At 41.0% G+C, this 23,686-nt stretch overlaps 1 long non-coding RNA gene across 1 annotated transcript in view; it reads right to left on the reverse strand.

Moving 5' to 3' along the window:
* The window catches only part of LOC138711602 (uncharacterized), a 64,359-nt gene that overhangs the window by 20,644 nt on the left and 20,029 nt on the right, over nucleotides 1–23,686 (reverse strand). The window contains exon 4 of the long non-coding RNA XR_011335406.1: nucleotides 21,202–21,459. This is a non-coding gene — a long non-coding RNA (uncharacterized lncRNA). The remainder of the gene's footprint in view (nucleotides 1–21,201; nucleotides 21,460–23,686) is intronic.

Below are 23,686 nucleotides of genomic sequence, written 5' to 3' on the forward strand. Positions count from 1 at the left end.
GTTATTTCTGAGATCACTTCATAATTTACGTTTAAACTTGACTTTTAGTATTTTTTTTTTCATGTGATCGGTTTTTTTTTTTGCCGGTCAATGTAGATGGGATAGAGAGAAGTAATGAAAGAAATAGAGTTGAGAGACAAGTGCAAAGAAAATACAGGGAAAAATAGTGAGAAACAGAGAATAGAGATGGAATAGATACATGTAGAGAAATATAGCGGAAACAGAGAGAAATAGAATAAAGAGAAAAATGGAAAGAGAAACAGAGTGAATAGAGAGAAGTAGAGAAAGAAAAGGAAGAGTAGAGAGAGAAATAGAAAGCGAATAGAGAGGGAACAGAAGAAACAGAGAGAATGAATAGGGAAAGAGAGGGTTGAGAGAGGAAGTGAGATGGAAGACGGAATAGAGAAATAACGTATAGAGAAATTGAGAGGGAATAAAGTGAGAAATAGAGGGAATAGAGAGTGAAATAGAGGTGGTATAAATGGAGAATTGAGAGAGAAATGGAGTGAATCGAGAGAGAAATAGAGGATTCGCCATAGATTACATGACATTTGGCTTACGTTTGGGGAAAATCTCGGAAAAATCCCAACCAGGTAATCAGCCAAGTGGGATCAGCAGGCAAGTGCCTTAACCTACCGAGCTACGCCGGTGGCCCTCTATCATTGTAACTAATTTTAATTTAATTTACTTTATTTTAACTTATCTTGATTTAATTTATCTTATTTTAATTAATTTATAATAACGTAATTAATTGCAATCTATTTTATTTTAATTTAGCTTGTTTTATTGTCTCAATTTATTTCATTTTAATTTAATTTTCTTTGTTTTAATTTTATTTTAATTCAATTTATAACAACATATTTTAATTTATTTTATATTGCTTAATTTAATTTACCTTAATTTATTTCATCCAAATTAATTTGATATATTTAACTTCATTTTTTATTATTATAATTTAATTTAATTTGTTTTAATTTGTTATTTTAAATTAACTTATTTTGATTTATTTTACTTCTATTTAATTCAATGTAATTTAATTTGATTTATTTTATCTCGGTTCATTTTAATTAATTTTTTCTCATGTAATAAAACTTAATTTAATTCAATTTATTTTAATTTAATTTAGTTTATTTTTTGCTATTTCAATTTAATTTAATATATTTTGATTTATTTTATTTTAGTTTAATTAAATTTCTTTCAATTTAATTTAATTGATTTTGTTCTAACTTAATTCCTTTTAATTCAATTTAATGTATTTTAACTTATTTTAATTTATTTTAATTTAATTTAATTTAATTTTATTTTATTTCATTTTATTTTAATTTACCTGGTTTTAATTTATTTTATCCGATTTATTGAAATGTATATTATTTTATTTTAATTTAATTTAATTTAATTTAAATCAGTTTCATTTCCGTTTTAATTTATTTTAATTAAATTTAATTTATTGTAATGTAATTTGATTTATTTTATATTATTTTAGTTTATTTTATATTATTTTAATGTAATTTACGTTGTTTTAATTTAATTTTTTCAATTTATTTTAATTAAGTAAGTGAATTGAGTGAGTCGACAGTGATTCGGGAGTGAATCGGTGGTGACTAGGGTGTGAGTGCGAAATGACTCCGGATTCAATTGAGAGTTACTCGGAAGTGAATCGGGAGTAACTATGGTGTGAATAGTGAGTGACTCGGGAGTGATCAGTGAGTGACTAATTATTCGGGAGGGACTCGTGAGTGTTTCGGGAGTGGGTCGGGTGTATTATGGAGTAAACATGGAGTGAGGTGTAAATGGAGAGTGAGACGGGAGTAATCGAAAGTGACTTTGGAGTGAATCGAGAATGACTCGGGAGTGAATCGAGAGTATGGAGATTGACTCAGGAGTGAACTTATAGTGATCCTGAGTGAAATGGTGTGACTCGAGAGTGAATCTTGTTTTAATTTATTTTATTTCAATTTATTTAAATTAATTTATGTTATTTTAATTAATTTAAATTGGTTTCATTCTTTTATACTACTTTCATATAACTAAATTTATTGTATTTTAATTTATTGTAATTTAATTTGATTTATTTTCAATTTAATTCATGTTAATTCAATTTATTTCAATTTAATTTTTATTAATTTAATTTATTTCAATTTAATTTAATTTATTTGCTTTTACCTTTAATTTAATTTAATTTAGTTTCATTTAATTTATTTTAATGTATATCATTTTAATTTAATTTAAGTCTACTTATTTCATTATCAAACAATTTCTCTATAGAGGTATTGCATAAAAGACAAAGTAGGCCTATACAATTTGCAAAACAAAATTTTGAGTAGTATATATTACATGAATAATTTGTTACATATATAAAACCCACGAAAAAATGAGAAAAAAAAGTTAATTACAGAGTAATCTCTTATATTACTTCAATTTATTTTAATAGATAGATAGATAGATAGATAGATAGATAGATAGATAGATAGATAGATAGATAGATAGATAGATAGATAGATAGATAGATAGATAGATAGATAGATAGATAGACGGACGGACGGACGGACGGACGGATGGATGGATGGATGGAGGGACGGACGGACGGACGGAAGGACGGACGGACGGACAGACAGACAGATAGACAGGTAGAAGGATAGATGGATAGGTTAGTTAGATAGATAGATAGATAGATAGATAGATAGATAGATAGATAGATAGATAGATAGATAGATAGATAGATAGATAGATAGATAGATAGATAGATAGATAGATAGATAGATAGATAGATAGATAGATAGATAGATAGATAGATAGATAGGTAGGTAGGTAGGTAGGTACGTAGGTAGATAGATAGATAGATAGATAGATAGATAGATAGATAGATAGATAGATAGATAGATAGATAGATAGATAGATAGATAGATAGATAGATAGATAGATAGATAGATAGATAGATAGATAGATAGATAGATAGATAGATAGATAGATAGATAGATAGATAGATAGATAGATAGATAGATAGATAGATAGATAGATAGATAGATAGATAGATAGATAGATAGATAGATAGATAGATAGATCATTTTGACCATCTAAACCACTATTCCGCCGACATTCTTGCCGCCATAACACCGCAGTACGTGTAGTGACAACAAGGCCGATGAGTGGGTTGAATACAGCTCGTCGAACTCTATCTTCAGTATTAAGGACAACTCTCTATCCCTTTGCGTTTGGACGGGAGAGGCCGGCAAAATTAAAAAAAATGGTCATTTTAACGTTCCAAAACAGACTTTTCTCTACACAAGGAGAACGAAGGGGCTCAGAGGCCCTCCCTTTTAACTGTAGCATCCCCGCATTTCACTAATAATAAGCGCTAAAATCCGGTAAATCCGTCGCACTTTTTTCTAGCCTTAATTTTTGGGTACCTAAAATATTTGAGTCCCTAATTCCGGAAATAATGGCCATACCGAGGAACGGGACGCTGCCCTGTATTCCCCATTGACTTGCTTGTTACACGATTGCATCAAAACGGCAATCGCGAACACTTACAGCAGTACGTGCAGTGACAACAAAGCCGATGAGTGCGTTGAATACAGCTCATCGAGCTCTATCTTCTGTATAAAGGACAACTCTCTATCCCTTTGCATTTGGACGGGAGAGGCCGGCACAATTAAAAAAAAAATGGTCATTTTGACTTTCCAAAACAGTCTTTTCTCTACACTAGGAGAACGAAGGGGCTCAGAGGCCCACCGTTTTAACTGTAGCATCCCCGCCTCTTCACTAGTAATCAGTGCTAATTTTTTTTTAGTAGGTTATTTTACGACGCTCTATCAACACCTTAGGTTATTTAGCGTCTGAATGAGATGAAGGTGATAATGCCGGTGAAATGAGTCCGGGGTCCAGAACCGTAAGTTACCCAGAATTTAATCATCTTGGGTTGAGGGAAAACCCCAGAAAAAAACCTTAACCAGGTAACTTGCCCCGACCGGGAATCGAACCCGGGCCACCTGGTTTCGCGGCCAGACGCGCTGACCGTTAAACCACAGGTGTTGACTATCAGTGCTAAAATCCGGCAAATCCGTAGCAATTTTTTATAGCCTTAATTTTTGGGTACCTAAAATATTTGAGTCTCTAATTCCTTTAATAATGACCATACCGAGGAACGGGACGCGGCCCTGTATTCCCCATTGACCTGCTTCTTACCCGATAGCATCATAACGGCAATCGCGAACACTTTCTGTTTTTCGAGGCATTCTTGCCGCCATATCTCCGCAGGACGTGCAGTGACAACAAAGCCGATGAGTGCGTTGAATACAGCTCGTAGAACTCTATCTTCAGTATAAAGGACAAATCTCTATGCCTTTGCGATTGGACGGGAGAGGGCGGCAAAATTTCAAAAAATGGTCATTTTGACATTCCAAAACAGACTTTTCTCTACACAAGAAGAACGAAGGGGCTCAGAGGCCCGCCCTTTTAACTGTAACATCCCCGCATCTTAACTAGTAATCTGCGCTAAAATCCAGCAAATCCGTGCATTTTTCTAGCCTTAATTTTTGGGTACCTAAAATATTTGAGTCTCTAAATCCGGAACTAATGGCCATGCCGAGGAACGGGACGCGGCCCTGTATTCCCCATTGACCTACTTCTTAAACGATAGCATCAAAACGGCAATCGCGAACACTTTCTGATTTTCGAGAAAAAAAGGGGAACCACTATTCCGCCGACATTCTTGCCGCCATAACTCCGCGGTACATGTAGTGACAACAAAACCGATGAGTGCGTTGACACAGGTCGTCGAAATCTATCTTCAGTACAAAGGACAACTATCTATTCCTTTGCGTTTGGACGTGAGAGTGCGGCAAATTTTCAAAAAATGATCATTTTGACCTTCCAAAACAGACTTTTCTCTACACAAGAAGAACGAAGGGGCTCAGAGACCCGCCATTTTAACTGTAACATCCCCGCATCTTCACTAGTAATCTGCGCTAAAATCCGGCAAATCCGTCGCACATTTTTATAGCCTTAATTTTTGGTACCTAAAATATTAGAGTCTCTAATTCCGGAAATAAAGGCCATACCGAGGAACAGGACGCGGCCCTATATTCCCCATTGACCTACTTCTTAAACGATAGCATCAAAAGGGCAATCGCGAACACTTTCTTTTTTTCGAGAAAAAAGAGGGAAACCGCTATTCCGCCGTCATTCTTGCCGCCATAACTCCGCAGTACGTACAGCGACAACAAAGCCGATGAGTGCGTTAATACAGCTCGACGAACTCTATCTTCAGTATAAAGGACAACACTCTTTCCCTTTGCGTTTGGACGGGAGAGACCGGCAAATTTAAAAAAAATGGTCATTTTGACCTTCCAAAACAGACTTTTCTCTACACGAGGAGAACGAAGGGGCTCAGAGGCCCGCCCTTTTAACTGTAGCATCCCCTCATCTTCACTAATAGAGCTCTAAAATCCGGAAAATGCGTCGCACTTTTTTCTAGCCTTAATTTTTGGGTACCTAAAATATTAGAGTCTCTAATTTCGGAAATAATGGCCATACCGAGGAACGGGACGCGGCCCTGTATTCCCCATTGAATTCCTTCTTACACGATAGCATCAAAACGGCAATCGCGAACACTTTCTGATTTTCGAGAAAAAAGGGGACATTCTTGCCGCCATAACTCCGCAGTACTTGTAGTAACAACAAAGCCAATGAGTGCGTTGAATACAGCTCGTCGAACTCTATCTTCAGTATAAAGCACAACTCTCTATCCCTTTGCGTTTGGACGGGAGAGGCAGCCAAATTTCAAAATTGGCCATTTTGACCCTCCGAAACAGACTTTTCTCTACACAAGGAGAACGAAGGGGCTCAGAGGCCCGCCCTTTCAACTGTAGTATCCCCGCATCTTCACTAATAATCAGCGCTAAAATCCAGCAAATCCGTCGCACATTTTTCAAGCCTTAATTTTTTGGTACCTAAAATATTTGAGTCTCTAATTACGGAAATAATATCCATAACGAAGAACGGGACGCGGCCCTGTATTCCCCATTGACTTGCTTCTTACACGATAGCATCAAACAGCAATCGCGAACACTATTCCGCCGACATTCATGCCGCCATAACTCCGCAGTACGTGTAGTGACAAGAAAACCGATGAGTGCGTTGAATACAGCTCGTCGAACTCTATCTTCAGTATAAAGCACAATTCTCTATCCCTTTGCGTTTGGGCGGGAGAGGCAGCCAAATTTCAAAATTGGCCATTTTGACCCTCCGAAACAGACTTTTATCTATACAAGGAGAACGAAGGGGCTGAGAGGCCGGCCATTTAACTGTAACATCCCCGCATCTTCACTAATAATCAGCGCTAAATTCCGCCAAATCCGTCGCACTTTTTTCTAGCCTTAATTTTTTGGTACCTAAAATATTAGAGTCTCTAATTCCGGAAATAATGGCCATACCGAGGAACGGGAAGCGGCCCTGTATTCCCCATTGCCATGCTTCTTACCCGATAGCATCAAAACGGCAATCGCGAACACTTTCTGATTTTCGAGAAAAAAAGTGAAGGGATTTAAACCACTATTCCGCCGACATTCTTGCCGCCATAACTCCGCGGTACATGTAGTGACAGCAAAACCGATCAGAGCGTTGAAACAGCTCGTCGAACTCTATCTTCTGCATAAAGGACAACTCTCTATCCCCTTGCCTTTGGACGGGGGAGGCCGGCAAATTAAAAAAGAATGATCAATTTGCGCTTCCAAAACAGTCTTTTCTGTACAGAAGGAGAACTAATGGGCTCACAGGCCCTCCATTTTAATTGACCATCCGCGCATCTTCTCTAATAATCAGCGCTAAAATCGGGCAAATCCGCGCACTTTTTTCTAGCCTTAATTTCTCGGTAGCAAAAATATTCCGGATATAATGGCCATACCGTGGAACGGGACTCGGTCCTGTATTCCCTATAGACATGCTTGTTACCCGATAGTATCAAAACGACAATCGCGAACTCTTTCTGATTTTCGAGAAAAAAAGGGGAGGGGTTTAAAACACTATTCCGCCGACATTCTTGCCGCCATATCTCCGCAGTAGGTGTAGTGACAACAAAGCCGATGAGTGCGTTGAATACAGCTCGTTGAACTCTATCTTCAGCATAAAGGACAACTCTCTATCCCTTTGCGTTTGGACGGGAGAGGCCGGCAAAATGTCAAAAAATTGTCATTTTGAACTTCCAAAACAGACTTTTATCTATACAAGGAGAACGAAGGGGCTGAGAGGCCGGCCATTTAACTGTAACATCCCCGCATCTTCACTAGTAATCAGTGCTAAAATCCGGCAAATCCGTCGCACGTTTTTATAGCCTTAATTTTTGGTACCTAAAATATTTGAGTCTCTAATTCCGGAAATAAAGGCCATACCGAGGAACGGGACGCGGCCCTATATTCCCCATTGACCTACTTCTTAAACGATAGCATCAAAACGGCAATCGCGAACACTTTCTGATTTTCGAGAAAAAAGGGGGAAACCGCTATTCCGCCGACATTCTTGCCGCCATAACTCCGCAGTACGTACAGCGACAACAAAGCCGATGAGTGCGTTAATACAGCTCGTCGAACTCTATCTTCAGTATAAAGGACAACACTGTATCCCTTTGCTTTTGGACGGGAGAGGGCGGCAAATTTTCAAAAAATGGTCATTTTGACCTTCCAAAACAGACTTTTTTCTACACGAGGAAATCGAAGGGGCTCAGAGGCCCGCCCTTTTATCTGTAGCATCCCCGCATCTTCACTAATAGAGCTATAAAATCCGGCAAATCCATAGTACTTTTTTCTAGGCTTAATTTTTGGGTACCTAAAATATTAGAATCTCTTATTTCGGAAATAATGGCCATACCGAGTAACGCGACGCGGCCATGTATTCCCCATTGCCATGCTTCTTACCGATAGCATCAAAACAGCAATCGCGAACATATTCTGATTTTCGAGAAAAAAAAAGGGAAGGGTTTAAAGCACTATTCCCCCGACATTGTTGCCGCCATAACTCCGCTGTACGTGTAGTAACAACAAAGCCGATGAGTGCGTTGAATACAGCTCGTCGAACTCTGTCTTCAGTATCAAGACAACTCTCTATCCCTTTGCGTTTGGACGGAAGAGACGGGCAAATTTTCAAAAAATGATCATTTTGAACTTCAAAAACAGACTTTTCTCTACACAAGGAGAACGAAGGGGCTCAGATCCCCGCCCATTTAAGTGTAGCATCCCAGCATCTTGACTAATAATCAGCACTAAAGTCCGGGAAATCCGTCGAATTTTTTCTAGCCTTAATTTTTGAGTACCTAAAATATCTGAGTCTCCAATTCCGGAAATAATGGCCATACCGAGGAACGGGACGCGGACCTGTATCCCCCTTTGTCTTGCTTCTTACACGATAGCATAAAAACGGCAGTCGCGAACACTTTCTGATTTTGGAGAAAAAAAGGGGAAGGGTTTAAACCACTATTCCGCCGACATTCTTGCCGCCATGACTCCGTAGTACGTGTAGTGACAACAAAGCTGATGAGTGCGTTAAATACAGCTCGTCGAACTCTATCTTCAGTATAAAGGACAACTGCCTATCCCGTTGCGTTTTGATGGGAGAGGCCGGCAAAATTGCAAAAAATGGTGATTTTGACCTTCCAAAACAGACTTTTCTCTACACAAGAGAACGAAGAGGCTCAGAGGCCAGCTCTTTTAACTGTAGCATTCCCGCATCTTCACTAATAATCAGCGCAAAAATCCGGCAAATCCGTCGCACTTTTTTCTAGCCTTAATTTTTGGGTACCTAAAATATTTGAGTCTCTAATTCCGGAAATTATGGCCATACCGAGGAACGGGACGCGGCCCTATATTCCCCATTGACATGCTTCTTACACTATAGCATCAAAACGGCAATCGCGAAAACTTTCTGATCTTCGAGAAAAAAAGGGGACATTCTTGCCGCCATAACTCCGCGGTACGTGTAGTGACAAGAAAACCGAAGAGTGCGTTGAATACAGCTCGTCGAACTCTATCTTCAGTATAAAGCACAACTCTCTATCCCTTTGCGTTTGGGCGGGAGAGGCCGGTAAAATTTCAAAATTGGCCATTTTGACCCTCCGAAACAGAATTTTCTCTACACAAGGAGAACGAAGGGGCTCAGAGGCCCGCCCTTTCAACTGTAGCATCCCCACATCTTCACTAATAATCAGCGCTAAAATCCAGCAAATCCGTCGCACTTTTTTCAAGCCTTAATTTTTGGGTACCTAAAATATTTGAGTCTCTAATTACGGAAATAATATCCATAACCAAGAACGGGACGCGGCCCTGTATTCCCCATTGACTTGCTTCTTACACGATAGCATCAAACAGCAATCGCGAACACTTTTCCGCCGACATTCTTGCCGCCATAACTCCGCAGTACATGTAGTGACAACAAAGCCGATGAGTGCGTTGAATACACCTCGTCGAACTCTATCTTAGTATAAAAGACAACTCTCTATCCCTTTGCGTTTGGATGGGAGAGGCCGGCAAAATTTCAAAAAGTGGACATTTTGACCTTCCTAAACAAACTTTTCTCTACACAAGAGAACGAAGGGGCTCAGAGACCCGCAATTTTCACTGTAGCATCCCCGCATCTTCACTAGTAATCAGCGCTAAAATGCGCCAAATCCGTCGAAATTTTTTCTAGCCTTAATTTTTGGGTACCTAAAATATTTGAGTCTCTAATTCCGGAAATAATGGTCATACCGAGGAACGGGACGCGGCCCTCTATTCCCCATTGACTTGCTTGTACACGATAGCATCAAAACGGTAATCGCGAACACTTTCTGATTTTCGAGAAATAAAGGGGAAGGTAAAGCACTATTCCGCCGACATTCTTGCCGCCATAACTCCGCAGTACGTGCAGTAACAAAAAAGCCGATGAGTGCGTTGAATACAGCTCGTCGAACTTTATCTTCAGTATCAAGACAACTCTCTATCCCTTTGCATTTGAACGGGAGAGGCGGGCAAATTTTCAAAAAATGATCATTTTGAACTTCCAAAACAGACTTTTCTCTACACAAGGAGAACGAAGGGGCTCAGATCACCGCCCATTTAAGTGTAGCATCCCAGCATCTTGACTAATAATCAGCACTAAAGTCCGGCAAATCCGTCGCACTTTTTTCTAGCCCTAATTTTTGAGCACCTAAAATATCTTAGTCTCCAATTCCGAAAATAATGGCCATACCGAGGAACGGGACGCGGCTCAATATTCCCCATTGACATTCTTGTTACACTATAGCATCAAACGGCAATCGCGAACAATTTCTGATTTTCGAGAAAAAAAGGGGACATTCTTGCCGCTATAACTCCGCGGTACGTGTAGTGGCAAGAAAACCGATGAGTGCGTTGAATACAGCTGGTCGAACTCTATCTTTAGTATAAAGGACAACTCTATCCCTTTGCGTTTGGACTGGAGAGGCCGGCAAAAGTTCGAAAAATGGTAATTTTGACCTTCCAAAACAGACTTTTCTCTACACAAGGAGAACGAAGGGGCTCAGAGGCCCGCCCTTTCAACTGTAGCTTTCCCGCATCTTCACTAATAATCAGCGCTAAAATCCGGCAAATCCGTCGCACTTTTTTCTAGCCTTAATTTTTGGGTACCTAAAATATTTGAGTCTCTAAGTCCGGAAATTATGGCCATACCGAGGAACGGGACGCGGCCCTATACTTTCCATTGACATGCATCTTACACTATTGCATCAAAACGGCAATCGCGAACACTTTCTGATTTTCGAGAATAAAAGGGGACATTCTTGCCGCCATAACTCCGCGGTACGTGTAGTGACAAGAAAACCGATGAGTGCGTTGAATACTGCTCGTCGAACTCTATCTTCAGTATAAAGGACAACTCTCTATCCCTTTGCGTTTGGACGGGACAGGCCGGGAAAATTAAAAAAAATTGTCGTTTTGACCTTCCAAAACAGACTTCTCTCTACACAAGGACAACGACGGGGCTCAGAGGCCCGCCCTTTTAACTGTAGCATCCCCGCATCTTCACTAATAGAGCTCTAAAGTCCGGCAAATCCGTGGCACTTTTTTCTAGCCTTAATTTTTGGGTGCCTAAAATATTAGAGTCTATTATTTCGGAAATAATGGCCATACCAAGGAACGGGACGCGGCCCTATATTCCCCAATGCCATGCTTCTTACCGATAGCATCAAAACGGCAATCGCGAACATATTATGATTTTCGAGAAAAAAAAAAAGGGAAGGGTTTAAAACACTATTCACCCGACATTGTTTGCCGCTATAACTCCGCAGTACGTGTAGTAACAACAAAGCCGATGAGTGCGTTGAATACAGCTCGTCGAACTCTGTCTTCAGTATCAAGACAACTCTCTATCCCTTTGCGATTGGACGGGAGAGGCGGGCAAATTTAAAAAAAATGATCATTTTGAACTTCCAAAACAGACTTTTCTATACACAAGGAGAACGAAGGGGCTCAGATCCCCGCCCATTTAAGTGTAGCATCCCAGCATCTTGACTAATAATCAGCACTAAAGTCCGGCAAATCCGTTGCATTTTTTCTAGCCTTAATTTTTGAGTACCTAAAATATTTGAGTCTCCAATTCCGGAAATAATGACCATACCGAGGAAAGGGACGCGGCCCTGTATCCCCCTTTGTCTTGCTTCTTACACGATAGCATAAAAACGGCAGTCGCGAACACTTTCTGATTTTCGAGAAAAAAAGGGGAAGGGTTTTAAACCACTATTCCGCCGACATTCTTGCCGCCATGACTCCGTAGTACGTGTAGTGACAACAAAGCTGATGAGTGCGTTAAATACAGCTCGTCGAACTCTATCTTCAGTATAAAGGACAACTGCCTGTCCCATTGCGTTTTGATGGGAGAGTCCGGGAAAATTGCAAAAAATGGTGATTTTGACCTTCCAAAACAGACTTTTCTCTACACAAGAGAACGAAGAGGCTCAGAGGCCAGCTCTTTTAACTGTAGCATTCCCGCATCTTCACTAATAATCAGCGCAAAAATCCGGCAAAACCGTCGCACTTTTTTCTAGCCTTAATTTTTGGGTACCTAAAATATTTGAGTCTCTAATTCCGGAAATTATGGCCATACCGAGGAACGGGACGCGGCCCTATATTCCCCATTGACATGCTTCTTACACTATAGCATCAAAACGGCAATCGCGAAAACTTTCTGATCTTCGAGAAAAAAAGGGGACATTCTTGCCGCCATAACTCCGCGGTACGTGTAGTAACAAGAAAACCGATGAGTGCGTTGAATACAGCTCGTCGAACTCTATCCTCAGTATAAAGGACAACTCTCTATCCCTTTGCGTTTGGGCGGGAGAGGCCGGCAAAATTTCAAAATTGGCCATTTTGACCCTCCGAAACATACTTTTCTCTACAAAAGGCGAACGAAGGGGCTCAGAGGCCCGCCCTTTCAACTGTAGCATCCCCGCATCTTCACTAATAATCAGCGCTAAAATCCAGGAAATCCGTCGCAGTTTTTTCAAGCCTTAATTTTTGGTTACCTGAAATATTTGAGTCTCTAATTACGGAAATAATATCCATAACCAAGAACGGGACGCGGCCCTGTTTTCCCCATTGACTTGCTTCTTATAGGATAGCATCAAACAGCAATCGCGAACACTATTCCGCCGACATTCTTGCCGCCATAACTCCGCAGCACGTGTAGTGACAACAAGGCCGATGAGTGCGTTGAATACAGGTCGTCGAACTCTATCTTCAGTATAAAAGACAACTCTATATCCCTTTGCGTTTGGATGGGAGAGGCCGGAAAATTTTCAAAAAGTGGACATTTTGACCTTCCTAAACAAACTTTTCTCTACACAAGGGAACGAAGGGGCTCAGAGGCCAGCAATTTTAACTGTAGCATCCCCGCATCTTCACTAGTAATCAGCGCTAAAATGCGCCAAATCCGTCGAACTTTTTTCTAGCCTTAATTTTTGGGTACCTAAAATATTTGAGTCTCTAATTCCGGAAATAATGGCCATACCGAGGAACGGGACGCGGCCCTCTATTCCCCATTGACTTGCTTGTACACGATAGCATCAAAACGGCAATCACGAACACTTTCTGATTTTCGAGAAATAAAGGGGAAGGTAAAGCACTATTCCGCCGACATTCTTGCCGCCATAACTCCGCAGTACGTGCAGTGACAAAAAAGCCGATGAGTGCGTTGAATACAGCTCGTCGAACTTTATCTTCAGTATCAAGACAACTCTCTATCACTTTGCATTTGGAGGGGAGAGGCGGGCAAATTTTCAGAAAATGATAATTTGAACTTCCAAAACATACTTTTCTCTACACAAGGAGAACGAAGGGGCTCAGATCCCCGCCCATTTAAGTGTAGCATCCCAGCATCTTGACTAATAACCAGCACTAAAGTCCGACAAATCCGTCGCACTTTTTTCTAGCCTTAATTTTTGAGTACCTAAAGTATCTGAGTCTCCAATTCTGGAAATAATGGCCATACCGAGGAACAGGACGCGGCCCTATATTCCCCATTGACCTTCTTGTTACACTATAGCATCAAACGGCAATCGCGAACACTTTCTGATTTTCGAGAAAAGAAAGGGACATTCTTGCCGCTATAACTCCGCAGTACGTGTAGTGGCAAGAAAACCGATGAGTGCGTTGAATACAGCTGGTCGAACTCTATCTTCAGTATAAATGACAACTCTCCATCCCTTTGCGTTTGGACGGGAGAGGTGGTCAGTTTGACCTTCCAAAACAGATTTTTATCTACACAAGGGACCGAAGAGGCTCAGCGGCCCGCTCTTTTAACTGTAGCATTCCCGCATCTTCACTAATAACCAGCGCAAAAATCCGGCAAATCATTCGCACTTTTTTTAGCCTTAATTTTTTGGTACCTAAAATAATTGAATCTCTAATTCCTAACATAATGGCCATACCGAGGAATGTGACGCGGCCCTGTATTGTCCATTGTCATGCTTCTTACACGATAGCATCAAAACCGCAATCGCGAACACTTTCTGATTTTCGAGAAAAAAAGGGGAAGGGTTTAACCACTATTCCGCCGACATTCTTGCCGCCATATCTCTGTAGTACGTGTAGTGACAACAAAGCTGAAGAGTGCGTTAAATACAGCTCGTCGAACTCTATCTTCAGTATAAAGGACAACTCTCTATCCCTTTGCGTTTGGATGGGAGAGGCTGGCAAATTAAAAAAAAAATGGTGAATTTGACCTTCCAAAACAGACTTTACTCTACACAAGAGAACGAAGAGGCTCAGAGGCCCGCTCTATTAACTGTAGCATTCCCGCATCTTCACTAATAATCAGCGCAAAAATCCGGCAAATCCGCCGCACTTTTTTCTAGACTTAATTTTTTGGTACATAAAATATTTGAGTCTCCAATTCCGGAAATTATGGCCATACGGAGGAACGCGACGCGGCGCTATATTCCCCATTGACATGCTTCTTACACTATAGCATCAAAACGGCAATCGCGAACACTTTCTGATTTTCGAGAAATAAAGGAGAAGGTAAAGCACTATTCCGCCGACATTCTTACCGCCATAACTCTGCAGTACGTGCAGTGATAAAAAAGCCGAAGAGTGCGTTGAATACATCCCGTCGAACTTTATCTGCAGTATACAGGACAACTCTCTATCCCTTTGCGTTAGGACGGGAGAGGGCGGCAAATAAAAAAAAATGGTCATTTTGACCTTCCAAAACAGACTTTACTCTACACAAGGAGAACGAAGGGGCTCAGATGCCCGACATTTTAACTGTAGCATCCCCGCATCTTCACTAATAATCACTGCTAAAATCCGGCAAATACGTCGCACTTATTTCTAGACTTAATTTTTGGGTACCTAAAATATTTGAGTCTCTAATTCTGGAAATAATGGCCATACCGAGCAACGGGACGCGGCCCCGTATTCCCCATTGTCTTGCTTCTTACACGATAGCATCTAAACGGCAGTCGCGAACACTTTCTGATTTTCCGCCAACATTCTTGCCGCCATAACTCCGTAGTACGTGTAGTGACAACAAAGCTGTTGAGTGCGTTAAATACAGCTCGTCGAACTCTATTTTCAGTATCAAGGACAACTCTCTATCCCTTTGCGTTTGGATGGGAGAGGCCGGCAAAACTAAAAAAAATGGTCATTTTGACCTTCCAAAACAGACTTTTCTCTACACAAGAGAACGAAGAGGCTCAGAGGCCCGCTTTTTTAACTGTAGCATTCCCGCATCTTCACTAATAATAATCAGCGCAAAAATCCGGCAAATCCGTGGCACTTTTTTCTAGCCTTAATTTTTGGGTACCTAAAATATTTGAGTCTCTAATTCCGGAAATTATGGCCATACCGAGGAACGGGACGCGGCCCTATATTCCCCTTTGACATGCTTCTTACACAATAGCATCAAAACGGCAATCGGGAACACTTTCTGATTTTAGAGAAAAAAAGGGGAATTTTTGCTGCCATAACTCCGCGGTACGTGTAGTGACAAGAAAACCGATTAGTGCGCAGAATACAGCTCGTCGAACTCTATCTTCAGTATAAAGAACAACTCTCTATGCCTTTGCGTTTGGACGGGAAAGGCCGGCAAAATTTCAAAAATGGTCATTTTGACCTTCCAAAACAGACTTTTCTCTACACAAGGAGAACGAAGGGGCTCAGAGGCCCGCTCTTTCAACTGTAGCATCCCCGCATCATCACTAATAATCAGCGCTAAAATCAAGCAAATCCGTCGCACTTATTTCAAGCCTTAATTTTTGGGTACCTAAAATATTTGAGTCTCTAATTACGGAAATAATATCCATACCGAAGAACGGGACGTGGGCCTGTAATCCCCTTTGACTTGCTTCTTACACGATAGCATCAAACAGGAATCGCGAACAATATTCCGCCGACATTCTTGCCGCCATAACTTCGCAGTACGTGTAGTGACAACAAAGCCGATGAGTGCGTTGAATACAGCTCGTCGAACTCTATCTTCAGTATAAAGGACAACTCTCTATGCCTTTGCGTTTGGACGGGAAAGGCCGGCAAATTTCAAAAATGGTCATTTTGACCTTCCAAAACAGACTTTTCTCTACACAAGAGAACGAAGGGTCTCAGAGGTCCGCCCTTTCAACCGTAGCATCCCCGCATCTTCTCTAGTAATCAGTGCTAAAATCCGGCAACTCCGTCGCACTTTTTTTTAGCCTTAATTTTTGGTACCTACAATATTTGAGTCTCTAATTCTGGAAATAATGGCCATACCGAGGAACGGGACGCGGCCCTTTATTCCCCATGGACTTGCTTGTTACACGATAGCATCAAAACGGCAATCGCGAACATTTTCTGATTTTCGAGAACAAAAGAAGAAGGGTTTAAACCACTATTCCGCCGACATTCTTGCCGCCATAACTCCGCTGTACGTGTAGTGACAACAAAGCCATTGAGTGCGTTGAATACAGCTCGTCGAACTCTATCTTCAGTATAAAGACAACTCTCTATCCCTTTGCATTTGGACGGGAGAGGCGGGCAAGTTTTCAAAAAATGAACATTTTGAACTTCCAAAACAGACTTTTCTCTACACAAGGGGAACGAAGGGACTCAGATGCCCGCCCTTTGGAGTGTAGCATACCCGTATCTTCACTAATAAACAGCGCTAAAATCCGGGAAATGCGTCGCACTTTTTTCTAGTTTTAATTTTTGGGTACCAAAAATATTTGAGTATCTAATTCCGGAAATAATGGCCATACCGAGGCACTGTATTCCCCATTGACTTGCTTCTTACACGATAGGATCAAAACAGCAATCGCGAACACTTTCTGATTTTCGAGGAAAAAATCACTATTCCGCCAACATTCTTGCCGCCATAACTGCGCAGTACGTGTAGTGACAACAAAGCCGATGAGTGTGTTGAATACAACTCGTCGAACTCTATCTTCAGTATAAAGGACAATTCGCTATCCCTTTGCGTTTGGACGGGAGAGGCCGGCAAATTAAAAAAAATGGTCATTTTGACCTTCCAAAACAGATTTTTCTCTTCACAAGGAGAACGAAGGGGTACATAGGCCCGCCTTTTAACTGTAGCATCTCCGCATCTTCACTAGTAATCAGTGCTAAAATCCGGCAAATCCGTCGCACTTTTTTCTAGCCTTAATTTTTGGGTACCTAAAATATTTGAGTCATTTTGATCTTCCAAAACAGACTTTTCTCTACACAAGGAGAACGAAGGGGCTCCGAGACCCGCCCTTTTAACTGTAGCATCCCCGTAACTTCACTAATAATCAGCGTAAAATCCGGCAAATCCGTCGCACTTTTTTCTAGCCTTAATTTTTGGGTACCTAAAATATTAGTCTCTATTTCCGGAAATAATGGCCATGCCGAGGAACGGGACGCGGCCCTGTATTCCCCATTGACATGCTTCTTACCAGATAGCATCAAAACAGCAATCGCGAACACTTTCAGATTTACGAGAAAAAAAGGGGAAGGAACCACTATTCCGCCGACATTCCACCTGCCAAAACTCCGCAGTACGTGTAGTGACAACAAAGGCGATGAGTGCGTGGAACACAGCTCATCGAACTCTATCTTCAGTATAATGGACAACTCTCTATCCCTTTGCGTTTGGACGTGAGAGGCCAGCAGATTTTCAAAAAATGGTCATTTTGACCTTCCAAAACAGACTCTACTCTACAGAAGAAGAACGAAAGGGCTCAGATGCCCGCCCTTTTAACTGTAGCATTCCCGCATCTTCACTAGTAATCATTGCTAAAATCCGGCAAATCTGTCGCACTTTTTTCTAGCCTTAATTTTTGGGTACCTAAAATATTTGAGTCTCTAATTCCGGAAATAATGGCCATACCGAGGAACGGGAAGCGGCCCTGTATTCCCCATTGGCATGCTTCTTACACGATAGCATCAAAACGGCAATCGCGAACACTTACTGATTTTCGAGAAAACAAGGGTAAGGGTTAAAACCACTATTCCGCCGACAATCTTGCCGCCATAACTCCGCAGTTCGTGTAGTGACAACAAAGTCGATGAGTGCGATGAATACAGCTCGTCGAGCTCTATCCTCAGTATAAAGGTCAACTCTCTATCCCAATGCGTTTGGACGGGAGAAGCCGGCAAAATTAAAAAAAAAAGAAATGGTCATTTTGACCTTCCAAAACGGACTCTTCTCTACACAAGAGAACGAAGGGGCACAGAGGCCCGCCCTTTTAACTGTAGCACCTCCGCGACTTCACTAATAATCAGAACTAAATCCGGAAAAACCGTCGCACTTTTATCTAGCCTTAATTTTTGGGTACCTAAAATAATTGAATCTCTAATTCCGACAATTATGGCCATAGCGAGGAAAGGGATGCGGCCCTGTATTCCCCATTGACTTGCTTCATACACGATAGCATCAAAACGGCAACCCGAACACTTCTGATTTTCGGAAAAAAAGGGGAAATGTTTAAACCACTATTCCGCCGACATTTTTGCCTATATAACTCCGCAGTACTTATAGTGACAACAAAGCCGATGAGTTCGTTGAATACAGCTCGTCGAAGTCTATCTTCAGTATAAAGGACAACTCTCTATCCCTTTGCGTTCGGACGGGAGCGGACGGCAAAATAAAAAAAAATGGTGATTTTGACTTTCAAGACAGACTTTTCTCTATACAAGTAGAACGATTGGGCTCAGAGGCCAGCACTTTTAACTATATCATCCCCACATCTTCACTAATAATCAGTGCTAAAATCCGGAAAATCCGTCGCACTTTTTTCTAGCCTTAATTTTTTGGTACGTAAAATAATTGATTCTCTAATTCCGACAATAATAGCCATAGCGAGGAAAGTGATGCGGTTCTGTATTCCCCATTGACTTGGATCTTACACGATAGCATCAAAACGGCAATCGCGAACACTTTGTGATTTTCGAGAAAAAAAGGGGAAGGGTCCACTATTACGCCGACATTTTTGCCTACATAACTCCGCAGTACGTATAGTGACAACAAATCCGATGAGTGCGTTGAATACAGCTCGTCGAACTCTATATTCAGTATAAAGGACAACTCTCTATCCCTTTGCGTTTGAACGGGAGAGGCCGGCAAAAAAAAAAAATGGACATTTTGACTTTCCAAAACAGACTTTTCTCTACAGAGGACGAAGGGGCTCAGAGGCCCGCCATTTTAACTGTAGCATCCTCGCATCTTCACTAGTAATCAGCGCTAAAATCCGGCAAATCCGTCGCACTTTTTTCTAGCCTTAATTTTTGGGTACCTAAAATATTTGCGTCTCTAATTGCCTATATAACCCCGCAGTACTTATAGTGACAACAAAGCCGATGAGTTCGTTGAATGCAGCTCGTGGAACTCTAGCTTCACTATAAAGGACAACACTATATCCCTTTGCGTTTGGACGGGAGATGCCGGCAAAATTTCAAAAAATGGTCATTTTGACCCTCCAAAACAGATTTTTCTCTACACAAGGAGAACGAAGGGGCTCAGAAGCCCGACCTTTTAACTGTAGCATTCCTGCATCTTCACTAATAATCATCGCTAAAATCCGGCAAATCCGTCTCACTTTTTTTCTAGCCTTAATTTTTGGGTACCTAAAATAATTGAGTCTCTACTTCCGACAATAATGGCAATAGCGAGGAACGGGATGCGGCCCTGTATTCCCCATTGACTGGCTTCTTACAGGATAGCATCAAAACGGCAATCGCGAACACTTTCTGATTTTCGAGAAAAACTATTCCGCCGAAATTCTTGCCGCCATAACTCCACAGTACTAGAAGTGACAACAAAGCCGATAGGCACGTTGAATACAGCTCTTCAAACTCTATCATCAGTATAAATGATAACGTTCTATCCCCGCGCGTTTGGACGGGAGAGACCGGCAAAATGTCCAAAAATGGTCATTTTGACCTTTCCAAACAGACTTTTTTTCTACACAAGGAAAACTAAGCGCTTCAGAGGTCCGCCTTTTTAATTGTCGAATCCCAGCATCTTGGGTAGTAATCACCGCAATAATCCAGCAAATCCGTCACACTTTTTTCTAGCCCCAATTTATGGGTACCTAAAATATTTGAGTCTCTAATTCCGGAAATGAAGGTCATACCGAGGAACGGGATGCCGCCCTGTATTCCCCCTTGACTTATTTCTTACACGATAGCATCAAAATTGCAATCGCGAACACTTTGTGATTTTCGAGAAAAAAAAGGGGAACAGGAAACTCTATTCCGCAGACATTCTACCCGCCATAACTCCGCAGGATCTATAGTTAGAATAAAGCCGATGAGTGCGTTGAATACAGCTCGTCGATTCTTATCTTCAGTATGAAAGACAGCTCTCTATCCCCTCGCGTTTGGACGGGAGAGGAGGCAAAATTTCAAAAAGTGGTCATTTTGACCTTCGAAAACAGACCTTTTTCTACACAATGAGTACGAAGCGGCTCAGAGGCCCGCCGTTTTAACTGTAGCATCCCAGCATCTTGCGTAGTAACCACCGCAAAATTCCTGCAAACCCGTCGCACTTTTTTCTAGCCCCAATTTTTGGGTACTGGTACCTAAAATATTTGAGTCTCTAATTCCGGAAATAATGCCATACCGAGGAACGGGATGCGGCCCTGTATTCCCCATTGACTTACCTCTTACAAGGTAGTATCAATATTGCAATCTCGAACACTTTCTGTGTTTGGAGAAAAAAAGGGGAAGGGTTTATTTAAACCACTATTCCGCCGACATTCTAGCCGCCATAACTCCACACTACGTGTAGTGAGAACATAGCCGACGAGTGCGTAGATTAGAGCTCCTTGAACTCTATTTCTAGCGTAAAAGGACAAATCTCTATCACCGTGCGTTTGGACGGGAGAGGCCGGCAAATTTGTTGTCTACTAACATTATTTAATTCTGGATATTTTGATACCGTTTACATTTTTTTCCATGACCATTTTGCCCATGGGCATTACATGGTGGAACCACAATAAATAACAGAGTGACTAAGTGCGTGCTCTTGATCTTTTGCTAGTGAAGAAGGGACTGTTATTTTGGGAGAACATTATGGGACGTACGTCCCGGTGGAACGCAGCCGCTTCCACTCAATCGGCCCAGACGGGCAGTGAGTGGCAGCTGCTATCCCAACTAGCCTCCCAGTTGGCACCGTTAGGTGGACAGGCTAGTGGAACTCCGGTAGGTAGGCACACCGTATAATCATTTTTCTTCACGCCGGACCTACCGGCTGGATTTCCAGTCCCTCGGTGGTTGCCGCTAGCGTGAAACAGCTGCTGACGAGACCAATAGCTGCGATGTTGTCCTCGCTCTCAAGGTCGCTGCTGGACCTCGCTGCGATGATCTCTGCTCAGGTGCGCTCAACACGCAGTAGTCGCTCGGTCCCTTGCCTACTGCGCTGGTTCCACGTGTGCAGTAGTCCACTGCTCCCAGTCAAGGAAGTGTGGTAAGCCACGATATGCACCGATGGAAATCCACGAGACACCTGGAATGTTACACAAGACGTATGTCAAAAGTTTATTAACTCGAGAGAGGTCACTAGTATATACATTGTCCTTCGGATGGTTGGAAACCTAGCACTTTGCTGAGGCTAGTGCCGCCTTGAATTTTCCTGTGCCTTCTGGAAGTGCCGAAATACCAAGTGAAGTGACAAGTGTTTTCTTATACTTTTTTTTTTTTTTTTTTGGTTCCATCACAATATATAGTTTCTTTGAAATGAATGTCTGTACCTGTCTTAATACTTCCCAACCCACTATTATTATATGATATGATATATTTGATGTCAACATTTACATCCATGTAATGTGGACCTCACAATTTTTGTATCCGGTGCCACAATTACATTCGTTACAGATATACCTTTTGTAGACGCTCTTATACTTGACTTTCGATCCCATTTATATTGATCAGTATTCTCCCTTTAAATCTTTCTTCTTCTTCTTCTACTACATCACGGTTTAGGCCTTCCATTAGCCTGTTCCGGCTCCAAATTGTTGCTGCCTCCATCTTTTCTTAGGTCTTCCTAAGTTTCTTTTTCCTCGTGGTGAGTAATTGTATGCTGCTTTTGGTATTCTATTGTCCGTCATCCTTGTTAATTGGTTTTCCCAACTTGTTTTGTATTTCGCTATTGTTGTATTTAGTTCCTCTACGTTTAGTTGTTGTCTTATTTCTATATTGTATTTTTTGTCTGTTCCTTGATATCCTGCTATTGGCCTGAGGAATTTCATTTCAGCAGCTTGTATTCTAGCTATATGTTGTGCCGTCATTGTCCATGTTTCGGATCCATAAGTAATTGTAGGAACTGCCATCGGCTTATATAATTTTATTAAGGAGTCTTTTCTGGCTTTATTTTTCAAGGTTCTTTTTAGTGTTCCTGTTATATAATTAAACTTGTTTAACTTATTATTTATATCCGTTTCTGTTGTGTATGTTATTTCGCAACCTAGGACATTGAATTTTGAGACTTGTTCTATTGCTTTATTTTCTAAAATTATCTTTGTCCGAACTGGATAAGAGCCCTTGAAAGCCATTGCCTTTGTTTTTTCTGGTGATATTTCCATGTTGTATTTTTTTGATATTTCGTTTAATGTATATAGCATTCTCTGTTTTTGCAATTAAAATCTGATCATCTGCAAAGGCTAACGTTTTTATTATCATATGCCCTTTAAATCCTAACAACTTAATTTAGATCATTCAAAATTTACACTTCTACGACTCTGTTCTTGATTTTCAGTACACTTATATCGTACACACACTGTTTCAATAATACTTGATACTAAAACGTACTATACCATTGCCCAATAAGTTCGTTATTATGTCTGTTTCTTGCGTAAAATCCCTTTTTCAGATCCCACTAGTTTCTAGCTAGCTTCCCCCGCCATACTCCTCACTTATTTTCATTATCTCTATCGTTTTACTTAATTCCTATTACACTACTCTAGTTCATTCACAATTGACACTTTATCACTCTGTTCTTGATTTTCAGTTCACTTGGACTATATCGAGGACACTCTGTTTCTAATAATAGGCAGGGGCGGCTCTACAATAAGAACTGCAGAGCTGCAGAACCGCCATTTAAATGGACCTGAAAAAAAATTAAAAATGTTAAACGTGCTTTTATGTAATCTAGTTCAGTGTTTCATTTACTTTTCCAATTCATTCTCCTTCGATTCGAGATTTTACTGTCTGTAGGAGCCTTGAACTGCTCGAGAATTTTAGCTGTAGTGTACTTTTCGGATCTGTGATCGGCAGTTCCTGAAGCTCAACATAGGGTAGTCGGCAGCAGAAAACTGGTTTTCTTCACCGTCCCATAAGACTGCATTAGAGCTGCAACCGAAGCAGCTCTCTCCGAATATAAAAAAGAACCGTCAACACCCTCATCTCTTTATGCCCTGCGTTATGTTTCTGGACTACTGACTACTACAGTTCCAGTGTGTTATAGTACTATGTGTGGAGTGATGTGATTAGTCAGTGTGTCTAAGGAAATATTTCATATTAGAAATGAATGAAATGAAAATCTAATCGACCAACCCTTTTCGAAATTAAAAGAGAACTTGCATGTTAACTCAAGAAATTAGGACGTCCTACACAAAGTTTAAATATTGAAATTTCTGAAAAAAGTCGACGAAATCATGTAGCCTACTAGTCATTTTAATACCGAAATGTGTAGGCCTAATGGAAACGATTGGTTTTTTTGCTGCGCTTCATGAGAA

The sequence above is a fragment of the Periplaneta americana genome, chromosome 13 (genome assembly GCF_040183065.1).
Source record: "Periplaneta americana isolate PAMFEO1 chromosome 13, P.americana_PAMFEO1_priV1, whole genome shotgun sequence".
NCBI classification, from domain to species: domain Eukaryota; kingdom Metazoa; phylum Arthropoda; class Insecta; order Blattodea; family Blattidae; genus Periplaneta; species Periplaneta americana.